Below are 23050 nucleotides of genomic sequence, written 5' to 3'. Positions count from 1 at the left end.
AACGGGAGTGTATGATGTAATAAATCCTTGCATTATTGATTGCCATAAAGCTTTTAACATGGTAATGCAATGAAGCATTAAACAACGTTCCTATAAAACTATACCGAACTGTCGAAATCCCATAATGCTTCAATGCTTTCATAATGTAAATTACACGCTTTATTACTTGACAGGTGTAGAATAAAAGTTATCTCGCATTAGCTAAACTATAGTACGATTGAATTAATGTTATGATATAATGCTTTTGGTTACTTGGGAGGAGTTAAGCGTCGTGGTTGCCGAAGCCGTGATTGCCCCGACGCCGTTGGGTGATGTCCGATTGAAAGTCAGATGGCGTCGCGGTTCACACCCTTGGTCACACCATGATCGGATCGAAGGCAGGAAACCAATCTTCCAGGACGCACTGTGTCGCTGGTACGTCTGCACATTCATATCTCCGCTCGGGATGAATGCTGTGGGCACCTTCTTGGAATCATTCGATGGCCGTGGCAGAACCCTGGGCAGAACGAGAAGACGGAAAAAGTGAGACGACAGCAGTGTAGCAGATAACCTCAACATCCAGACCGTCGGCATGAAGCCGGTAAAGCAACGGTGGCGCGATCGCAATCATATCGACGGTTCTCAATCGTGTCGAGCGATGCCAGGTCCCAGACGACGGGATCGAAGTGAGTGAATGGCCAGAAGGCCGAAGACCACCACGTCAAGTGTACCATTTTATAGAATCTCTCAACTATGAGAAAGAAGCTTAAAACCCAACTGCAACAAATTCCTTAGAGCGCTAGCTCATTATCGATGCGTTCTTGGCTGGATTTATTATTCAGGATGCTGTAGAGTCGATCAATTCATTTGTCGCCTTGTTTTTCGCACCAGCAAAATTCTTTACATTATCTGAATGAATCTCGAGCGGAATTCCATGGTGTCCAACAAAACGGCGGAGTGCAGCAAGAAATCCAGCAGTGGTTAAATCGCTTACGATCTGGGCCCTGTAGCATAATCGGGCTAATAATATTAGCTACAAGTTACAAGTTACAAGTACTAATATTACAAGTGCTAATAATTTGTGTTGCATAAAAGCTCAATTTTCCACTAATATTATTAGCACTTGTAATATTAGTGACCATGAAAATACAAGTTGTTTTGGTTCATTTACCTGTCAAAATTCATCCGACATTCTGCATTTTCCGCGTAACATCCGGAAATAACTTCATTTATTCCGAAGTTTTGCATTCTTTATACGATAGATGAAGAAAAGCATAAGCTGTTTGGATAATTTTCGGCCGCTCTGACGAAATATTTTTTTACAAAGTATGGTACTGCAAGTACCTAGATTTTTAGTAAAATGTCCCAAAGATTTAAAAGTACTGGTTGAAAAAGAATGTATAAAGCTTTAGCAACATTTATTATGCTTCTTGTTAAAATCCCAAGTGATCTGGGATGCAAAAATTGAGCTTTTACCTCTATAGTTTCTTAACTCTATTATTTTTTCCCTTCGATTGTCTGCATACTGGAATAACTTTTCACTCGTTTGCAAGAGAAGCGACGAAAATTTTCATCATTAAAAAAGGATTAGTTTATGATCGTACTACTAGCAAAAAATGTTGGTTGTGATCATTCAGAGCGTCACAAAAAACAGTTTGTGCTCATCTTCCAAGCGGAGCAGACGTGATAGCTCATCGCTAGTTATCGGAAGACACGGGCTTTATAAGGTTTTACTTCTTTTCGCGAGAGTTCTTTTTTCACCGTCGTGCATACGGCGGAATGAAGTCGAGAAGTGATATTTCCCGCGTACGTTATAAGTGCGAAATGGCGCGGCGCGAAAATACATTTCGTATCGACTTGGCGAACGTTCCAAAACGACCAAGCTACGAGGAGATACACCATTTTGGAGCAACCGAGCTTGGACTGCAACGTCATCAAGTACAGCGGATTCAGTATAGTCGGAGTGCGAACTGCGTGTTCGTTAAATTCACTGATCGCGAATTAGCGCAGAAAATTTGCGAAGAACATGGTGAGAAGCACGGCATCGAACTCGACGGACAACGACATGTGCTCAGAATTCGGATGGAGGATGGTGCAGTGGAGGTAAAACTCTTCGATCTTCCCGAAGATATCTCCGAACAGTGCATCACCGAATTCTTGAGTTCGTTCGGTGAGGTACTCTCGGTACGAGAACAGATGTGGACCGACCAATACACCTTTGGTGAAACATCAACAGGAGTATGGATCGCTCGCATGCTGGTGAAGCGAAACATCCCATCTTATGTCGTCAATGATGGAGAAACGTTTCTGTCCTACTACGGTCAGCACCTGCCTCTTGTATCCAAAACAAGAAACTTCAACTGCAGAAATTGTCAGCAGACCAAACCTCAAAGCAAACCTACTCCAGTGTGACGAAGCAATCGACAAAAACCAGAGCTACCGCACCTCGTTCCACCAAGCAAACTACAACGAAAGCCACAAGCAAGCAGGCGATCCCAGCGGAGCCCGTTGTAGCAGCCTCAACCTCGACCGCAACGAAGGTACCTGTCGTGGTACTCACTCCAGCATTTAAGAAGCCGACGACAACAACTCAACAGCATCAACAACAACATCACAAGCTGAATCGGATCAGCGACGGAGCCGAAACGGACGATTCGATTGCATCGAGTGGCAGCAGGCGCTCCCGACGGCATTTGGACAAGAAACCACGCTACGACGACGGAGATTTCTCGCATGATGAAGGCATTATGAACTAATGGATCTAACAAGCTATAACATCGCCATAATAAATATAAATAACATCACTAATCCAACCTTGGCCCTTCAGGTGTAAAGTGTCGTAAATACATTAACAAACAAACAAACAACTAATCCAACCAAACTTGATGCCCTACGCAACTTCATACGCAATATGGAAGCCGATATCATCTTTCTACAAGAATTAGAAAACGAGCAGCTCTTCCTGCCTGGATATAATGTAATCTGCAATGTTGACCACGCACGAAGAGGGGCAGCGATCGCGTTGAAGGATTACATCCAGTTCTCACACGTGGAGAAGAGTTTAGATTAGATGGTCGATTGACAGCGCTGCGTATAAAAGACACCACCCTCGTATGTATATATGTGCACAGCGGATCAGCGATGAGAGCCGAAAGAGAACGTTTTTTTTAACCATACTCTGGCGTACTACCTGCGGCACGACACGCCGCATACCATCCTAGCCGGTGATTTTAATTGCGTTCTACGCCGATGTGATGCAACAGGTCGTAACGATAGCCCTTCCTTGCGAACAGCTATCCAACAACTTCAGCTGTCTGTCATGTGGGTCAAACTATGCCCACGACTATCGGGTCACACATACATCACCACAAACTCAGCCTCCGCGATAATCTCCGTTCTGCCGATACTCATGTGTGTTCATTCTCCGATCACAAAGCGGTTACGATGCGCATATGCCTGCCTTCTCTTGGGAGAGCGCCGGGACGTGGATTCTGGTCGCTCCGTCCACACCTCCTCACGCCCGAGAACATCGAAGATTTTCGCTACCGATGGCAATACTGGACCCGACAGCGCCGAATTCATGGCTCTTGGATGGCATGGTGGATATCTTATGCGAAACCACGAATTGCTTCCTTTTTTCGGTGGAAATCCAAACTAGCCTATGATAATTTCCACCATGACCATCAACGTCTTTACGCAATGCTACGACAAGCCTACGATAATTTCCCTGGACATCCCGATATGCTAGCCACAATCAACCATCTCAAAGCAAAAATGCTCCAACTATAGCGCAGCTTCACACAGATGTTCGTGCGAATAAACGAAACTTTCGTCGCTGGAGAGGAAATCTCATCTTTACAACTTGGGGAAAGGAAAAGAAAGAAAACAACGATCACACAGCTGCGGAGTGAAGAAGGTGAAATGATACAGCAATCCACTGCGATCGAGAAACACATACTGCGTTACTTCACCGAACTCTACACCGAAAACGAGCCAGCAAATGATGAGCAGATCGACGATTTGTTCGAGTGCGACAGAGTAGTTCCCGAAAACGACGAGCGAGATTAACGAAGCCTGCGTAAGCGAAATATCCACCAGCGAAATTCTGACGGCGATCCGAACGAGTGCACCAAAGAAATCTCCGGAGCCCGAACCTTCGATATTATCCACCGTGAACTCAACTTGGTGTTGAACGAGGCACTCACGGGGCAATTTCCATCTTCCTTCGTCGATGGCGCCATAGTACTGGTTAAAAAGAAGAACGGCGACGAGACTGCCCGCTCATACAGACCCATCTCGCTATTCAACGTTGATTTCAAAATCCTCTCCCGGATTCTCAAAGTCCGGCTGGAAGAATTGATGAGAGCCCACCATCTGGTTAGCCCAACACAGAAATGTGCCAATTCTCCAAGGAACATCGTTCAAGCCACTCTTTCTGTAAAAGACCGCGTGGCGCATGGTTCGACATGCATACCTGTATCGAACCATGAGGTCGCTCGGGATTCATCGTAACCTGATCGACTTGCTCTCACGGATTGATAATGCTTCGTCGTCCCGTTTGCTCATCAACGGACACCTCTCGGCACCTTTCGCAATTCAACGTTCCGTCCGCCAAGGCTCTCCCCTGAGTATGCACCTGTTTGTGTTATATCTCCAACGATGACCTTGTTGTTGCATACGCAGACGACATTACAGTGATATGCTCATCCGTAAGCAGAATGGAGCAGATGAGAGAAATATTCTGCCGCTTCCAACGTGTCTCCGGAGCAAAGATAAACTGAACCAAAACAAAATCGATCGACGTCGGCTTCGTGGAAAACAATCCAATACATATACCTTGGGTAGCTACACACAACACGCTCAAGGTGTTAGGTATAACTTTTGCGAATTCGATTCGTCTGATGGTAAAGTTAAACTGGGATGCGATGGTTGCCAGTTTTGCTCGAAGAACCTGGCTTCATTCCTTGCGATCGTTAACACTACATCAGAAAGTAATTCTTTTGAATACTTTCATAACGTCCAAAATCTGGTATCTGGCCTCGGTCCTGCCTTCGTCTGGGGTACACACTGCCAAAATAACAACAACGATGAGGAGATTCATGTGGAGCAACGTTTCAACGAGTATCCCGATGCAACAGCTAGGACGCGATAGGACCCAAGGCGGCTTGAAATTGCATCTGCCGGCTTTGAAAAACACAGCTTTACTCGTAAACCGTCATTTACGTGAAACTGAATCCTTACCTTTCTATAGAACATTCATTATTCCCAACGTTACTCCAACTAACCCAGCAGATCTCCCAGATCTCAAAATAATCTGCCAACACTATCGACAACTCTCTCCTCACATAGTGCAGAACCCCTCCTCGGACCTCATCCACCAACGATTCATAGAGCAAACAGATCCACCCAGAATGGAGCGACTTCACCCAGAATGCGATTGGCAGACAATCTGGCGCTCTCTTCACGATCGCCGCTTCAGTTCAGCAGAGAAAAGCAAGCTGTACCTGATTGTGAACGAAAAAGGCCCATATCGGAAACTGCTCTACACCATCGGAAGAGCGGATGATGATCGCTGTCAACATTGCAACGGTGCAACAGAGACCATGGCACACAAATACAGCCAATGCCCAAGAGTGTATTGTTCATACATTACATAAATTTCATTGATAATGCGATTGATCAGATTGATGTTAATGCACTTGAATTTCATTTGATTTGTGAAATAAGTTTATAAGCAAAATATTTTAAATACACTGACAAAATTAAAAAAATAAATAAAAAATAAATACCATGTGTCCGGATTCTAACTGGACAATGCTTTATCCTAATTATAAAAATATATGAAAAATAGTTGTAAAACACAAAATATGTTGATAGGTGAGAAGCAAACAAAATAAACCTGTATTTATTTGGCTCAGCATACATTGATGAAAAAGTGGTCACCTAATAATGTAAACAGTCTATCAGTTTTAAACAACTCCCGTCGCGTGTTCTAAACGAAAACTATACACTTTGCATGATGCTCTAGATGGCGAAAAAGTAACTACATATTAAAAAAAATGCTGTAAATAGATTTGTTATTGAATGGTACAGAAGTTTTAGGAGTGTACACGCTATTTTTATTTCGCTGGAAATCAGCAAAATTTTGCTGGTTTTTGCCATGCTGTAAAACCAGGGGCCTGTAGCATAATGAAAATTTTACTAATAATATTAGTCTTGTAGCTTGCAGTTTGTGATTTCCTGTTGCATAAAAAGTTAGTAGAATTTACCAGTGTCTGTTGCATAAACAAACTACAAATATAAAATATTAGCTATGACTTGTACTTTTGATTACAAGTCGCAAAGGTCTTGTAAACAATTTTACAAGTTAATTTTAATTATTGCAGAAGTCATATTTCGTTTGAAATATATTGATTTACCATTTTGAAACTCATTGAGAGATAATTGCGTTGATGTGCACGTCATTTTATATACAAAATATCATTTCTGCTAAGTTTCTCAAGTTCTCCAAAGTATCTACAATACCCATCTTTGATTTATGTATTATCACAGACAATGTTATGGTTACTGCGTCACTGCATCAAATCGAAGGTGCAACTTGAAGCACACGTGAAGTTGCATATGCGAAATGCATTTGAATCAATTGTTTTTATTGTGCATAATTGAGCTAATTAAAAGCTACAATATGCACTGATCCGAATCGAGTGGATACATATAAAAGTAGGTAAAAGCCTAGGGGAAAGACACTGCAAACGAGAGTAACTCTGAGAAATTGTGAATAACTCTTTGTACCTGTGATCGACGAATTTAGTTGAAAAACATCCCTAAAACTGCAAGCAAAACGAGATATCGGGCAATATTGTTTTGATTTTGCGATAAGTCAGGCAACACCCATATAAAAACGGGAGTAATCCGGAGGAATTCTGAGCAACTCTGTGACGGAGAATGTACCCTCCAGCAAGCACAGTGTCTTGCATCAAGGTAAAAGCTCAATTATCGCATCCTAGGTCACTTCGGATTTAAACAAGAAGTATGATATCTGTTCGTTGCTAAATCTTTATCCATTGTTTTTCAATTGAATCTTTGGGACATTTTATTAAAAATCTTGATTTGGTAATTGAAATACCATACGTAATAAAAAAATATTTCGTTAGAGCGGCCGAGAATGATCCAAATAGCACATGCTTTTCTTCATGTATCGTATACATGAAGAAAAGCATGTTAACCGAAACGTGAAGCGACTTGAGAGTACCCACAGGCTGATGTACCTTAGGGTGGTGAGCGCATACCGCACGGTCTCAAAGGACGCGGTATGTGTGCTAGCGGGCATGATGCCCATAGCTTTAGTGGTGGCAGAGGATGAAGAATGCTTCGACCGACGCGGCATAAGAGGCGCGAGGCGTATCGCCAGAACCTCGTCTATGCTGAAGTGGCAGAGCGAATGGGATTCCTCCAGCAAGGGTAGATGGACACACAGGCTCATACCGAGCGTGTCCAAGTGAACGAGCAGGCCCCATGGCGAGGTGAATTTTCACTTGACTCAATTATTGTTAGGCCATGGGTGCTTTAGGTGGTATCTGCACAGATTCGGACACGCAGGCTCTCCTGCATGTCCGGAGTGTGCAGACTGCGACGAGACCGCGGAGCATGTGCTCTTTGAATGTCCACGTTTCGTGGAGCAAAGGTCGACTGACAACATTGTTGAAAGGATGTGTATGGGGGCGGACAAGTGGGACTCCGTTACTTCCACGGTTTCTCGAATCGTACTTGAACTACAGAGTAAATGGCGAGCCGAACAACAGCTAGTTGAGTTGGCCCCCCTTCCCCACTCAGGAGCTTGAGTTCAACGGGTAGTCTAAGTACTAGCCAGGACCCGAGTCTCCAGGGGAGAGTGAACAACTTAAGGCGGTAGCTGGTGGAACGCTTACTATTAGAGTGTACTCATGTACGCCCCCCCTTCTCGAAGTCATCCTTAACGGGCGTACCGCGAAGGTAAGGAAGGGAGAGAATGAGTTTTTAGTGGGTCGATCCCCACATCACCCGAGGAACCACCTCTTGGGTATCTGTTGCAGATTTTCTCATTCTATTAAAAAAAAAATGTATCGTATACTGCCTACACAGCTAGTCGCGTTCGGTAATTTTTACCGAAATCTCAACAGCTGAGCGATCGGTAATGGTTTTTTACCGAAATCCTGTAAAAACTACCAAATTTCGGTAAAATGTTATCGTTTATCTGTCAAAATTTAACGAAGTTCGGTAAACTTCACTGATTTTTCCGGTAAAAAACTTAACGGTTGAGATTTCGGTAAAAAAATTACCGAAGTCGGTGATTTTTTCCAAGTGTGTATGATCGCATAACTGTCCCATATGAATAAGAAACCCAGCAAATATGGGACTGATATGCGATCATAGGCAGTATAGAGATTACAAAACTTCCGAATCTATGAAATTATTTTTAACGAACATTCTTTTAACTTTTTTTCATTTTTCTTCCGGATGCCTTTCGAAAAAATGCAGGAAATAAACAAACAACAACTGCCATTTCAAATTAATAGTGAACTGTCGGATGAATTTTGACAGGTAAATGAACCAAAACAACTTGTATTTTCATGGTCACTAATATTACAAGTGCTAATAATATTAGTGGAAAATCGAGCCTTTATGCAACACAAATTATTAGCACTTGTAATATTAGTACTTGTAACTTGTAGCTTGTAGCTAATATAGCGCATTTAGTTCACCACTGGACTATCGCACTAGTTTTCACGAGTGCGAAAACGCTAATAAAAGTGCGCGATTGCATCAAATCAACTCGGTGTCTTCAGAGCACTTGTTCTCCATAGATTGAAGAAATAGTGCGCCAAAGACATCAACCTGATGTGATGCAATCGCGCACTTTTATTTACGTTTTCGCACTTATGAAGTCGCAGTTCGCAGTCCAGTAGTGAACTAAATGCGGTATATTATTAGCCCGATTATGCTACAGGGCCTAGCAGTCCATCCAGCAAAATATTTGTTGCTGAACTCTCGTTATGACAGCTTGCTTTGCTGGTCGTTCAGCATTTTAGTCCGAGCTGGAGCCTGGCCAATTTTGTTGTTTTTTTTTTCTTTTCAATAAAAGTATTGATCAGAAATATTAATTCCAAGTTGATTTTCGGTAGCCAGGCCAGCGGTGAGATGCTAGGAAGGCCTTCTATGGATGTGGCGCATTCCACTTGAATTACAATCCAGGGGAAAATTTCAACTTTCTCGAAGAAACTTCCATGTCCTCCTGCTTGCTTTGTGTTGGAGACAGATGCGCGCGAAATGTGCCCGTAAAAACATTAAGTGTTTGACAACTTTTTTGCTGATGTTTCAGCAATTTTTAATTAAGCTGGCTTTTCAGTTATTGTTACTGAATTTTCGGCAAACTATAGTTTGCTGATACCATTTCAGCTATTCATTTTGCTGGACGAAAAAATCGAAAATTGGTGTGTAATGAATTGAGTTTGTTGTTTCGCGTTTTTTTATGCTTGCTAATGTTCAACTTCTCAGCAGGAACAAACTCATTTTTTGTCATAGATACTAGGGTTCCAATTAAAAAAAAAACAACTGATCAAAAAGTAATCTAATGGATTCCAATTCGTAAAAACACGCTTCGCTAAGAGATCCAAGACCTGAACTAGACTGCACTATAGATCTATCGATAAAAGTGGCCATGACGACCAAATGTTTCCTCAGAGGTATTTAAAGGCCTATAGGATGATTTTATAAAGCAATATCTTAGTCATTGCCGACAACATGATTGGAATTGCAGAATAGCAGCTAGTAGCAGCCAAATTTGATTTCAATGCTTCCCAGGGATCCTAAACTAAGACTTAGAAATAGTCCCGAAGCGAAACTCAGCGAAACTTTTTTGTATGGGACGGTTTGTATGGGAAAATTTTAAATTTTTTGATGTGGCATCATATATATAAAAGCCCAGAGTTGTCTGTCCTTCCGTCACGCTTTGAAATGTTTCATTGAAATTTTTCACCATAGTTGGATCGCTTTAGAAATAATAAAAAGAACTTTTTTGGAATGATCTGAAACATCAATATTCTGAAAATTCCAAGAACTTTCTGGAAGCTACTGAAAGCTCCAGAAGAAAAGCAGAAGAAGGTTCTGGAATTTTCCGGAGTATTGAATTGAGACCTTCTAGAAGTTTCTGGACGCTCCAGAAAGAGATGCAATAATATGAAACTTCTTCTTCTTCTTCTTGGCATAACGTCCATGTCTTGGCTTCTTAGCTTGGGCCAATTTTGTGGAAATTACTGAAAGTTTCAGAAAAAAAAGAAGAACGTTCTGGAATGTTCTGAATTATCAAACTACTTTAATTTTCGAGAACTTTCCGGTAGTCTCTGGAAGTTCTCTTACCCTAGGATCTCTTACCCTCAGCATAATTTTGCTTAATACCCACGAGTTTATTGCTCGGCTGTATGCGCTACGAGCATTAATTCACGGTGACTGAAATGAAATGAAAAATTCGCAGTTCCTGAGAAGCTTCTAGAAGTTTCTCACCATTTCAGAGATTAGAACCCTATAACAGTTAAAGGTGTGTACTTGGAAGTATACTTTCTGGCGTTTTTCATTTCTGAATGCATACATGATAGTATACCTTCTGGCGCTTCTGATGAGTCCATTGCTGAGTGAAATGTTTCGCATATTTACAATGGCTTCTGAGGAAACTTCTGGAAATTGTTATTCCAGAATGCTCAAGAATCTCCTTGAGGGATGACCATTTTCTAAATTTAAATTAAGGAGATCAAAAACGGCATATGAATCCAGGTGTTGTCTATCTGTCCTCCCATCATGCTTAGCAAAGTTTGACTGAGATATTTTACGTATATTTCAGTGAGGCCAGCATGATATGATCTGAGTGTTCGGGATTGAAGTCAAATCGAAGTCGAAGAATTGAATTCGAAGAAACTCCTTTTCTATCAGAACATCAATGTTATTCGAGAGGTTTCTGTTTCAAATATGAAGACATTTTTCTAACTTTCCTGGGTAAAAAGGAAGAAGCAGAAGAGAAGAACAGTATTCTAGAACGAGAAGAAGATAAAGATACGCATGTTTTTGGAATATTCTAGAACATTCTCTGATGCAGGAAATGCTAAAAATGATCGTGAATTTTCGATAAATAATGGAATATTTAGAAGCTTTCTGTTTCTAATTCTAAAAAATTAGGAACATTCCTGTGAGAATCGGGAGATGAAATCGAAGATTCATGAACATTCTATAACATTCTTCGTAGGAATCAAACCAATAACATACATGTTCAAGTATTTTTCACAAATAATAGCATATTTAAAAACTTTCTGTTTAGAATTCGGAGAAGTTTTTGGAGCCTTACATCGCAAAGAGATTAAGAAGAAGGAAATTCTAGAACACTGGTTTCTGAATTAAGTTGTAGATAAGCAAAAAATGCATACCAACATTTTTAAGCCATCGTCATAATTCTCGGCATTGTGAAAACGTGGCTAGCCACGTCGGGTCAGCTAGTCATTTAATAGTTTTACAATCAACATTTCTACGTCTGATACGTCATTCGAAAGGTTTACAAGCGAGCTTTTAGAAACTACTTTAAAAGTTTGACATTTTTCATTTAGGCCGAAGATATGCAAAGTTGAACATTCCATTAATTTTACCAAAAATTGGCAATGGTCTCATTCTGCTGCCAATATCTCGATAAGTATAGAAATTAGCAAACTAATATTCTAGGGTTTACTGGTCCAAGTGGTCTATTTCCAACTACCGAACCTTAATCTCATATTGAATAAAGTCAATTTTTGATTTTTGGCCACCTGAATCCCCTTAGTGCGACGGCGGGACCACGAACGGTGGATGACGGACGCTGAACGACGACTGGATGCTGGCCGCGATTTGCCTCTCGTCCTACTAACGTGCACCCGATTCGCAATTGCCAAAGCTCTAAAAAGAACTTGATAACTCCTGAATAACTCAAGCAAGCGCAAGCGGGTGGCAGCGTCACACGAGACAAGGCAGTAGCTGCAGCAGATACGGCTCCGGCGGAGAACAGCAGACGGATCACAACGGTGACCAAACAGCGACCGTGGAATACTCCGGAACCAGCTTCGCCTTCGGATTGGCAATGAAACACTGTTTCTATTCTTCCTCTCGATATATTCACTTTAAATTACAAAAAAGACTGATCGCTCTCGCTCGTTACTGAGCTACTTTTATATCATTGCACAAAAAAAATGTGTTGGGTCAGGCTGCCCGTTGCTCCCGCCGACGGCTCGGCTCGAAAAGTGACGCTCGATGTACGGCAGCAACAGAAGCCCTTTTTTGATTAGTCGGTTCGCTGATTGGTTGATGATGGTTCGCTAACACAGTGATGCCATTCGCACGGTCGTTACAGCGAACACGAGCTATGTTCTATTAGTTTTAGTACTACCGTATTACCCCGCTTATTCGACAACGATTGGTGTCGAATTACCAGGGTAAGCTTTTAATTCGACACGCTTTTAATTCTTTCTACGATTGTTGCCTTCCGTAGTCCATTACAGTAGATCTCCAGGCGGTTTGGGTGTCGAAAAGCATCAACTCAGAACTTCCGGAAGTAACGGCTGCAAGAGGAGCTGGTGCGGGTACGAGTATAAGCGCAAAAGGTATCGGATTATTTCGCATTTACAGCGTACATCGCTCTGAAATTTGAACATTTTGTAATTCGACAAGTGTCTCCTGTTAGCCTAGTGGTTAAGGCTGTGGATCGCCAATCCGGAGACGGCGGGCTCAATTCGCGTTCCGGTTGGGAAAATTTTCTCGACACCCTGGGCATAGCATACAAGTACAATGTCTCACAATATGCAAATTCATGCAATGTCAGGCAAAGAAAGCCCTACAATGAATAACTGTGGAAGTGCTCTAAGAACACTAAGTTGAAGCGATGCAGGCCAAGTCCCAGTGCACTAAGGGGATTCAGGTGGAAAAAAAAAATCAAAAATTGACTTTATTGAATATGAGATTAAGGTTCGGTAATTGGAAGTAGACCACTTGGATCAGTAAACCCTAGAATATTAGTTTGCTAATTTCTATACTTATCGAGATACAGAATGAGACCATTGCCAATTTTTGGTAAAATTAATGGAATGTTCAACTTTGCATATCTTCGGCCTAAATGAAAAATGTCAAACTTTTAAAGTAGTTTCTAAAAGCTCGCTTGTAAACCTTTCGAATGACGTATCAGACGTAGAAATGTTGATTGTTAAACTATTAAATGATGCCACATCAAAAAATTTAAAATTTTCCCATACAAACCGTTCCATACAAAAAAAGTTTCGCTGAGTTTCGCTTCGGGACTATTTCTAAGTCTTAGTTTAGGATCCCTAGGAAGCATTGAAATCAAATTTGGCTGCTACTAGCTGCTATTCTGCAATTCCAATCATGTTGTCGGCAATGATTGAGATATTGCTTTATAAAATCATCCTATTGGCCTTTAAATACCTCTGAGGAAACATTTGGTCGTCATGGCCACTTTTATCGGTAGATCTATAGTGCAGTCTAGTTCAGGTCTTGGATCTCTTAGCGAAGCGTGTTTTTACGAATTGGAATCCATTTTGTAAAAAGGAACAGAAATCCTGAAACGCCTAAAAGTATGCAATGTCCTTGCAATTTCATGCTATTTGAAACTGTCGTGTTGAAACAACCTGTTCAACATGTTTTTCATATTTTTCAGGCATAAACCCTACGAATAGGAGCAAGACATAATATAAAAATGACGCGAAAATATGTTTGGCCACCTGTTTGTATGGAGCCACCCCATAGTGCGTCGTGGTCGTCCAGTCCGTTTTTCTTTGCCACTACCTGTGGCGTCATGCAGAAGCCAGTTTCTGCTGCGCAAGCGGACCGCAGCCAGCGTCGTGTGCCGTCCATCTTGATTCCCTCCAACCCACGCGGTTGAGATGGTGGCTAGTGCCATCATTTTGGTCCTTCAACCCCGGATGAGACGAAGAGAAGCCGAATCAGTGAAGTGATATAGTGAAAACGAACATTGACTTTGGAAGAAGAAAAAAACTACAGTGCTATCGAAGAAAAATGAACAAAAGTGCCAACAACGAGGACATGAAGTGAAGTGCTATCGAAAAAGAAAGAAGAAGACAAAAAGTGCTAATCTTGGTTTGTTCTCCATCAGCCGGTAGTTTTCTGTTCGCGTTACTCTCCCTGTAGTAACCGTTTATGATGTCGCCGGTTGATCGAACACCAAGCAAAACGAAAATGGATGAAGTGAAAACGCTTATTCACCAGCGCGGCCAGGTGAAGGGGAAGGTGACATCTAGTAATCCTACATTATAGAGATCTGCGGAGGCGGCCATTGTGAGCCAATCGTGCAGAGAGAACTGTCAAAGTGTGAGCCAAATGAACATGCTTATCGTTCGTAGGAAGGCGTCGTTTGAATGGTATTGCAATCGGAACTAAATAAATAAAAATTATTTATTTTTAATATCGAGAAATTGGCGGCATATGTATGTTTAGTAAAAAGATAAAAATTTATTAATTCTGCTTTCAAAAGCTCATGCTTATGACGACACTTTTGTTGCTGAACTTGTCGAAAAAACTTCCATTGCTGCTTCTTGCTTCACTTCTGCCGATATGATAAGCGTAACACTTTTGCATTGAATTTCAGATTTCTTCGATTGCTCCGCTATTTCAACAAAAAATTGAAAAAAAAATTCTACCATAATTAGAAAATGTAAACAAAACAACTTGCACCACAACGAAGTCACGCAAAAAGTTTGAACATCTAGCTTTGTGGTAAGTGTTGGAAGCTGTTGTAAACAAAACAAACAGCGTTGCCGAATCGACGTATGCAACTTCCGCTCATCTCTATGTAGAGGATTTCTAGTGACATCGATCTTCAACGCCCTTGAGAAAGCCGAAGATGACAAACAGGTGAGTCTCCCGTTACTCAAAGTTTACACCAAAAAGCTAGACGCTCACTTCCTCGAGTATACTGCTCTGCACAAGGAAATTTTGGGTTTGATTCCCGAAAATAAAGTTGAGCAACAAGATGCTAAATTGGACGAATTTGACAAGCTTCATACGGAGTGTATGATGCGTTGTCGGGCGTTGTTCGGATTCCGATGCAATCAAATTGCACCATTTGGAAAAATCTCTTGTTGGCTCTGCTGACAACGTCATTGACTCGAGAACATCAGCCGACAACAACTATGCCCATGCGTGGGATATACTCGAAGAGCGATATGAAAACCCCAGGGTCATTGTGGACATACATATTGGGGGGCTACTATCGTTGAAAAAGATGTGCAAAGAATCTCACAAAGAGCTTAGGGAACTAGTTGGCACTTGTACCCGACACATCGAAGGTTTGAAATTCATGGAGCAATCGACCGACGGTACAGCCGGCCTGATTGTGAATAAAATTTTGATATCTTGTCTCGATCCAAACACTCGCAAGTTGTGAGAGCGAACTCTTGCCCATAGAGAACTACCAGATCTCGACGATACTCTCAAATTTCTGAAGGAACAATGCCAAGTTCTTGAAAGGTGTGAAACTGATCTTCCCGTTCCCTCGAAACAAGTACCAGCTAAATCTGTGCAATCCTCTACCAAGTGTCAAGGTGCACACCACTACACCAGAAACCACATCCGTCTCTTGTTAGTTCTGCTCGAAATCGCATTTCAATTATCAGTGTCAGGAGTTCAGAAAACTGTCGATTGTCGATCGCGTAAGCAGGGTCCGTGAAGCCAATCTTTGCTTCAACTGTCTGCGTCACGGGCATCGGTCGATCAATTGTTCTTCGAAGAAATCGTGTGCAAAGTGCAACAAGCATCATCATTCTCTCCTCCATGACGATGGCTCTAAATCTGAAAGCAACGTAAACGCAGAGTCTCCACAGGATCGTCCCGCGGTAACACAGAATGCGGTGCCGGTTTCGACACAACCATCCAGTGATGTTGTTCAGTCTGCCACTGTTTCCTCGTCGTGCTCGCTCTCCAATCCAGCCGTATTGCCGAATGTTTTGCTTCTGACGGCAAAGGTGAATCTCCTCGATTGTCATGGTCAGTTTGTGCCGTGTCGTGCTTTCCTGGATTGCGGTGCGCAAGTCAACCTTTTGTCAGCATCCATGTATGAGAGACTGGGTATTCCAGGAAAGTCTGTGCATGTCAATCTTTTCGGTGTCAGTGACACACAAAGCAAATCCAACCGTTTCGTTACAGTCAGTATGCATTCGATGTACAGTGATTTCCGTCTCAATCTCAATTTCCTGGTTACATCAAAGATCACCGGTCCTCTACCAAGCAGATCTGTTGATGTGTCTGATTTGAGTATTCATTGTGGTTTACAACTGGCTGATCCTGAATTCCACCGCCCTTCTGAGGTTTGATCTCCTCATTGGAAATCAACACTTCTTCAGCTTGCTGAAAACGGGTAGCGTAGCGATTGCCGACGGTAGGCCGGAGTTACGGTTGGGTTACATCTGGTGAAGTCGTTGCAAATTCAGATGCGGTCGTCGATTGTCAGCAGGTTAATTCAGTTTCGCTTGTTTCGCTTGACAGAAGCATTAGACAGTTTTGGGAAGTCGAGGAGGTCGAAGTGAGGGTCGCTCGCTCTGAGCAAGAAGAGCAATGTGAGGAGTCCTTTTGTCAGAACCATCGTCGTGACAACAGTGGAAGATACATAGTCAAAATGCCCATGAAAGAGAACTTCGGTCAGCTGTCGAGCAATCGATCGTTGGCTCTCCGCCGGTTCCATTTCCTGGAAAGGCGGCCAAACAAGGATCCCGATCTCCGCCTCCAGTATTCAAACTTCATTCGTGAGTATGAATCGCTGGGGCATTGTAAGGAAGTGTTCGAGATTGATGATGCACCTAATATGCTGAAGTATTACATGCCCCACCACGCCGTGCTCAGACCCGATAGCTCGAGCACAAAACTACGAGTCATCTTCGATGCATCGGCTAAGGATTCCTCATGTGTTTCACTCAATGACGTGTTGCAAGTAGATCCTACAGTTCAAAGCGACTTGATCAGCATTTTGTTAAGGTTTCGAAAATATCGTTTCGTCCTGACAGCGGACATACAAAAGATGTATCGACAGGTTGTGGTCGATCCGAGCCAAACTTCACTTCAACGAATGTTTTGGCGCGAAACCCCTTCCGAAAGGCTAAGGGTTTTGGAATTGTCTACTGTAACCTACGGAACAGCTACAGCTCATTTCTTAGCGACGCGATCCTTGGTTCAGCTGATGATGTATTGACAGGAGCTGACTCCGTCGAAGAGGCTCAAGAAATTCACCAACAAACAAAGGAGATGTTAGAATTAGGTGGATTTCCCGTACATAAATGGTGTACATACTAACCATGAACCAATCCTCCAAGATGTTCCACTTCCTGAAAGAGAGACATTTATCCAGCTCGATCAACTGTCAGCCAATGAAGTAATCAAGACACTGGGTCTTGTGTGGGACCCCCGTAACGACGAGTTCCTCTTCACGGTGAATTCTGTGTCGAACCAAGTTCTACCAGTGACTAAGAGGACTATGTTCTCAAATATCGCGAAACTATTCGACCCGCTTGGGTTTCTGTCACCCGTTGTTGTGTTAGCAAAAAGGTTGATTCAAGATGCGTGGACTGCCGGGATCAAATGGGATGACCCTTTGGAAGGTGTCCTACTAGAGTCTTGGTTAAAGTTCAGCAGTTCTCTCATCGATATCAATAAAGTCCGAATTGCTCGTGCAGTAACTCTCCCCGATCATGTGGTTCTGGAGTTACATGGCTTTTCGATGCTTCCAAGATGGCATTTGGAGCTTGCATTTATGTGCGAAGCATTCCGTAGCAGTTAATCTTCTGTGCAGCAAATCCAAAATTGCCCCTGTGAAGGAGATGACGATACCGCGTGAAGAGCTTTGCGCTGCGGTGCTGCTCTCAAGACTGACTCTCAAAACCGTATCCCCGTTGCAGGCTAGTTTCCGCACAGTTCAGCTCTGGACTGATAGACAAATTGTGCTCCATTGGTTAAAAAAATCTCCCTCTGAACTAAGATCGTGCAGGAAAACTCTCACACGAACTGGAGCTACGTGCGTTCTAAGGAGAATCCTGCCGACGTAATTTCACGCGGCCAAATGCCCAGCATTCTTAACACCAATGACATGTGGTGGAACGGCCCTCCATTCCTACGCTGTACTGACTTCCGTGTTCAAACTGTCGAGGACATTCCTGATTCCGATCTCCCTGATCTGAGGCCCGCAAACACAACCGTAATGTCAGTTCTCAACAATGACAAATTGCCGTTGTTTACGAGGTTCGAGAGAGATTTCTCCAGAAGTTCTTCTGTAGATTCCTTTAGGAATTCCTACAGGCATCCTCCAGGATATCCTCCAGGGATCCCTCCAAAACTTCTAACAAGATTTTTTTTTCAGAGATTCCTCCAAGAAACCTTCCAGGGTTTCCTCAATGCATTCCTTCAGGGCTTACTCCGGAGCAGCGATGCCAGATGATTTTCTGTGTCACTCATTCAAAAATCTGTATCCCATACAAAATTTTGGTGAAAAATCTGTATCCTATACAAATAAAAAATCTGTATTCCATATAAACGGAATCTGTACTGAAGCTCAAAAATCTGTATAATACAGATAAATCTGTATATATGGTGTTACGCCGGGATAGAAAGGGTGCGATAGGTGAACGTGACCTTCATGATGTGCGATGACAAGCAGTCTGTCAATGACTGCCTAAACCGAGAGCGCAGACATGTTAGATGTGTATAACTAAAATTATTGAAGTGAATTGAATACGAGAGAATTTGTTGACTAGATATTCTAACTTATTAGGCTGAAAATAGAAGGTAGTACGTTAGTTCTTAGTATATATTCACATTTAATTAAATATTTACTGCAGGCGTATAATTGTTGCTGGGAAAGCGACGCTAAAATCCTCGGTTAACGATAGCGAACGAGTTGATATTTACCGGTATATATTGTAGGGAGATTGGATTGTTCGGAGGCTGGATTGTGTAATTGGAAGACTAAGTTTGTAAGTTATGAAAATGAATTATGTATTATGCCGCAATTTGAATTCAATATATTTTTAGTTTTGAGTGTGTCGACCAACAATACTCCAAGAACAGGTTTTCGATATGCTGCCCCGAACCAAATATACTATATTAACAATATAGGTCACTCTAACGATTTTTTGGCGACACCTTTTTAGTGAATGTGGCGCCACCAAGCGTCAGAAGAGGTACTACTACACACTAAATGCATGCGCTATCCGAATGACGTTTATTCTGTCGAACTGTCATTGTATGGTGGGGATGCCCATTTCTTCTGAAATAATCGATTAAACATTAATCGATTTTTTTTCAACTACTCAAATTAGAACAAATTTTATTCTCTCTTCTTGAACAACTTCTGGCGTGTATTATCGTCGCAGCACCAAATCGAAGTCGCGACTCGTGCGACATGCGAAGTTGCAGATGAGAAGTAAATTTGAACCGATAAACGTTCATAACAGACAAAAACACAGACGACCCAAATCGAGCTTTCCGCTCGGCTTTCCGTTAGCGAGTTATGAACGCTATTTTCTCCGGAAATTACACAAGAATTTCCTTGTGGGATCCCTTTAAGAATGCACCCTGGATTTTTTTTTCCTTGTTTTTTTTTTCTCTAAGATTCCTCCTGAAGCTCTTGGGGGATTCCTCCAAGATTCCTCCCAGAAATTATTCTGGAATTATTTTAGGAACTCTTTTCGGGATTGCTCAGGGAAAGCGTTGCAGCGTTCCTCCTTTATCCCCCAACACTTTTTTTATCTGGGATTACATATCTCCATGAATAAAACGCAATCAGTGAAGTACTAGATTTGTAGTATAATTATTTGTATAATGAGAAAGTTTTTTTTATCTGTATTAACGAGATTTTTAGCCCTAGGCTAGTTCATCTCGGGGATAATGAGAAAGTAAATTCTCCGTTACTGCAATAAAATGGTAACTGCAATAATGGTAACAAAAAAGCAAGGGTTTTATGACTGCTTGTGTGATTTGATGGTGTTTGAGCAAAACTTTGGGTAACTGTGTTGTTGTATTCTCATTTAATGCAACTTCAACAACATATTTTCCTAAAGTTTTGCTCAAGCAGCATTAAACTTGGCATTAAACTAGGCTAAGAATCATAATACCCATGAGTTTGCACCGTTTCAATGCAGAAACGGAGAGTTTAGCATCTCACCATACAAAAAAAAAACAACTCATTACTACAAATCTAGTATTCACATATTTCTTCTGTGAATCCCGGAAAAAAAAATACTTCTGAAGACATTTAAAATTAATGGAAATCTCGGAAGGAATCACAAAAATAATTTCTGGAATATTTTTGATACTTCAAAGAGGTTCCCTCTGAAGGAATCCTGGAAAGATCGCTCGAAAAATATCAATTAAATTGTTCATATAAAATCGCCCTGGAGATTTACAAAGTCACTTCGGAAATCTCTCCGAAATTTCAAAAGAAATTCCTTGAAAAATCCCAGAAGACTCGGTGGAAATCCTTAAAAGACGAAGTGAATTCCAGAAGGAACTTTTGGAGGAATACTGATAGAAATCCCGGTTGAAATTCCCAGGAGGAATTTTTGAAGGAATTCTTGGATAAATCCAAACGTTCTTGGAAAATTTTGTAGGAATTCCAGAAGGAACTTCGGGGGGTATTCGTAGAAAAAAACTCTTGAGGGAATTGTTGAAGGAGCTGAGCTTCTGCAGGAATCCAAGAAAAACTTCAAGAAACTCCTATTAGGAAATCCTATAAGGAACTTCTTGACGAATCCTAGAAGAGAATTCTTGAGGATTCCTAGAATTGATTCTTGAAGGAACATCAGAAGAAATTGCTGGAGTAATTTCAGTAGGAACTCCTGGGGGTTCCTCGAAGGAAGCTCTGGAGAAATTTAAGAAAAAAAAAACTTTGAATCAATCTCTGAAGACACTCATGGAGGAATTTCAAAAAGAGCTCCTGAATGAATCACAGAAAAAAAAACTAGAAGGAAACCAAGGGGAATGACATATCCTTTTCTAATCGGAAAATCCGCATATATTCGTTCCTAACCGTCGCTAACCGCTGCTAACTGAGCCGCAGGTGCAGTTAGACGCGATTAACGACGGTTAGCAATGGATTTTTCCAGTTAGCAAAGGAAAAGAGAAAACTGAGAAGGAACTTCCGTTGGAAAATCAGAAGGAATTCAGAAAGGAAAGGAATCTGAAGGAATGCCTGACTAAATTTATGGAGGATTATCACTCTGCAGCAGGCGAATTTGCTAGAATATTTTTACTAACTGAAGTTCACCCAGAAGCCCATGACTGTATATTTAAATATAATGAGCTTTGCAAGGATTTCGCGACGATCGTGTAAATGTTCAATCTATGGCAGCACAATGTTCACACATCCAACAACAAAGGATTAGTCCGGAATGAAACAACCAGTATTCGAATAAACTCACAGTTCACATCGGAAGAACAACGTAATTAACACTTATGTGGCCGGCAGGGTACCCGGGTACCTTTTTCAATTTCAAATCTCGACATTTTAATGGTTGTTGAGACTAGGATGTTGGAACTTTGTTAGATCTTAGAACTCGTGAATATACATATATTAATGGGGTTGACCGAATTTTAAAGTAAGGAGGGGCAGGGGGAGGGGCTCCTGCATTTTTTTATTACGTGGAAGGCCGGCAGGGTACCCGGGTACCTACGAAATTGAAATGATCATATCTCCGTCAATTTTTCATAGATTTTGGAAATTTTTAGCTCATTCAACTCAGAAACTCATCATCTATCGGGAAAATATTTGGTTAGACCGATCTAATCACCGTGGTTTTCGGAAAATCCATATTTTTGGGAGCATGTCCCAGTGTTTATGGTCAACCATGGCCCCACGAGAAGCGTGTTCCGAAATCACAGTTTCAAAGTCAACACGTTTTATGATTCCAGGCCAGTCAGATACGATATGCCAAAGCAATTTTACGATGCTTGGTACCGAAATTGCTACTAACCTACCGAAAATCCCGTATATTGTATTGTATAAAAACATGGATCCGTAAATCCGGATTTTCCGGTACCCATGGTGATCGGACCGGTCCAACCAAATACGATCTCGATAGATAATGAGTTTCTGAGTTGAATGAGGCAAAACTTTTAAAATCGGTGGAAAAATCGCTGAGATATGATCATTTCCATTTCGTGGGTACCCGGGTACCCTGCCGACCTTCTACGGGTGTTTTTTTTGCTGGCCACACTACGGTTAATCGAAATTAAATTTGACGGGTTCTATTCTCAGGTCCGGTCCCGGAGCTCATTTTTTTGTGAGCACGAAACGCTCAAACGTTGAAATTTCGTACATCTGTCCATTAGCTTATGCACCCTTGAATTCAATGTCTTGAACTCTGCCACAAGAAATTTGACCTGCATTTGGTAGGTGATCTTCCGGATTTTTGTAAGCTATCCAATCCGATGTATGTATGTCAGCGTGCACATTAAGAAAGATGATATTAAAAGTCATTGTCAAAGGAAAATAGCAACCATCAGGGCAAAATATAAATTAATTTTGAGGGTGAAAATTTTAAATTTCGAAGTGAAACGATTTCGGTGATGTTACAACGAGGGAGCATTCAATTTTTTCTACAGATGTATTTTAGTTCACCACAAAACCGTAAATTACAGTGCGCATTTGCAACAAATCAACTCGGTGTGTTCAAAGCACTTATTAAGCATAAACCAAAGGAATAGTGCGCTGGATTTGATGCAATCGCGCACTTTTATTAACGTTTTTGCACTTATAAAGATCGAGTGCGCAGTCCAGTGGTGAACTCAATGCGCAATATTATTTTGTTTGTGTATATTGTAAATCGATTATTTATTAATCGATTACAGTCAGGTCTTTTTTTACGCGGTTTTGATTTACGCGGCCGCGTAAATGAAAACTCCATACAAAAAAAAATTTCATCGTCTTATTTTTGCATGATTCGTCGAGAAATGGTGAGACTTTTTTTACGCGGTTTTTCGAATTTTGAACTGAGTTTTTTTTTTACGCGGT

At 41.6% G+C, this 23050-nt stretch overlaps 3 protein-coding genes across 20 annotated transcripts in view; 2 read left to right on the top strand and 1 right to left on the bottom strand.

The window, feature by feature from the left end:
* The window catches only part of LOC134288989 (uncharacterized protein K02A2.6-like), a 309084-nt gene that overhangs the window by 243589 nt on the left and 42445 nt on the right, over positions 1-23050 (top strand). The gene's annotated exons all lie outside the window — the stretch shown is intronic.
* LOC109622136 (sex determination protein fruitless) overlaps positions 1-23050 on the bottom strand; it is a 640213-nt gene that overhangs the window by 590982 nt on the left and 26181 nt on the right. The window contains exon 2 of one of the 8 annotated variants that reach the window (XM_062854944.1): positions 253-496. The exons of the other annotated variants lie outside the window; for them this stretch is intronic. The gene's annotated coding sequence lies outside the window, so the exon portion shown is untranslated. The remainder of the gene's footprint in view (positions 1-252; positions 497-23050) is intronic. 8 annotated transcript variants of the gene reach the window in all.
* Positions 504-23050, top strand: part of LOC134288987 (uncharacterized) — a 47660-nt gene continuing 25113 nt past the window's right edge. Inside the window, exons 1-3 of one of the 11 annotated variants that reach the window (XM_062854962.1) lie at positions 8356-14124; positions 14314-14367; positions 14645-23050. The exon at positions 14645-23050 is cut by the window's right edge and continues 25113 nt beyond it. The gene's annotated coding sequence lies outside the window, so the exon portion shown is untranslated. Of the gene's footprint in view, positions 666-8355 lie in introns of those variants that run through there. The other 10 variants (XM_062854960.1, XM_062854961.1, XM_062854952.1 and 7 more) reach the window with 10 other exon arrangements.

The sequence above is a fragment of the Aedes albopictus genome, chromosome 2 (genome assembly GCF_035046485.1).
Source record: "Aedes albopictus strain Foshan chromosome 2, AalbF5, whole genome shotgun sequence".
Classification (NCBI taxonomy): Eukaryota; Metazoa; Arthropoda; class Insecta; order Diptera; family Culicidae; genus Aedes; species Aedes albopictus.
Note: the sequence above shows the minus strand (reverse complement) of the source record. Positions and strands in the feature narration are given on the sequence as shown.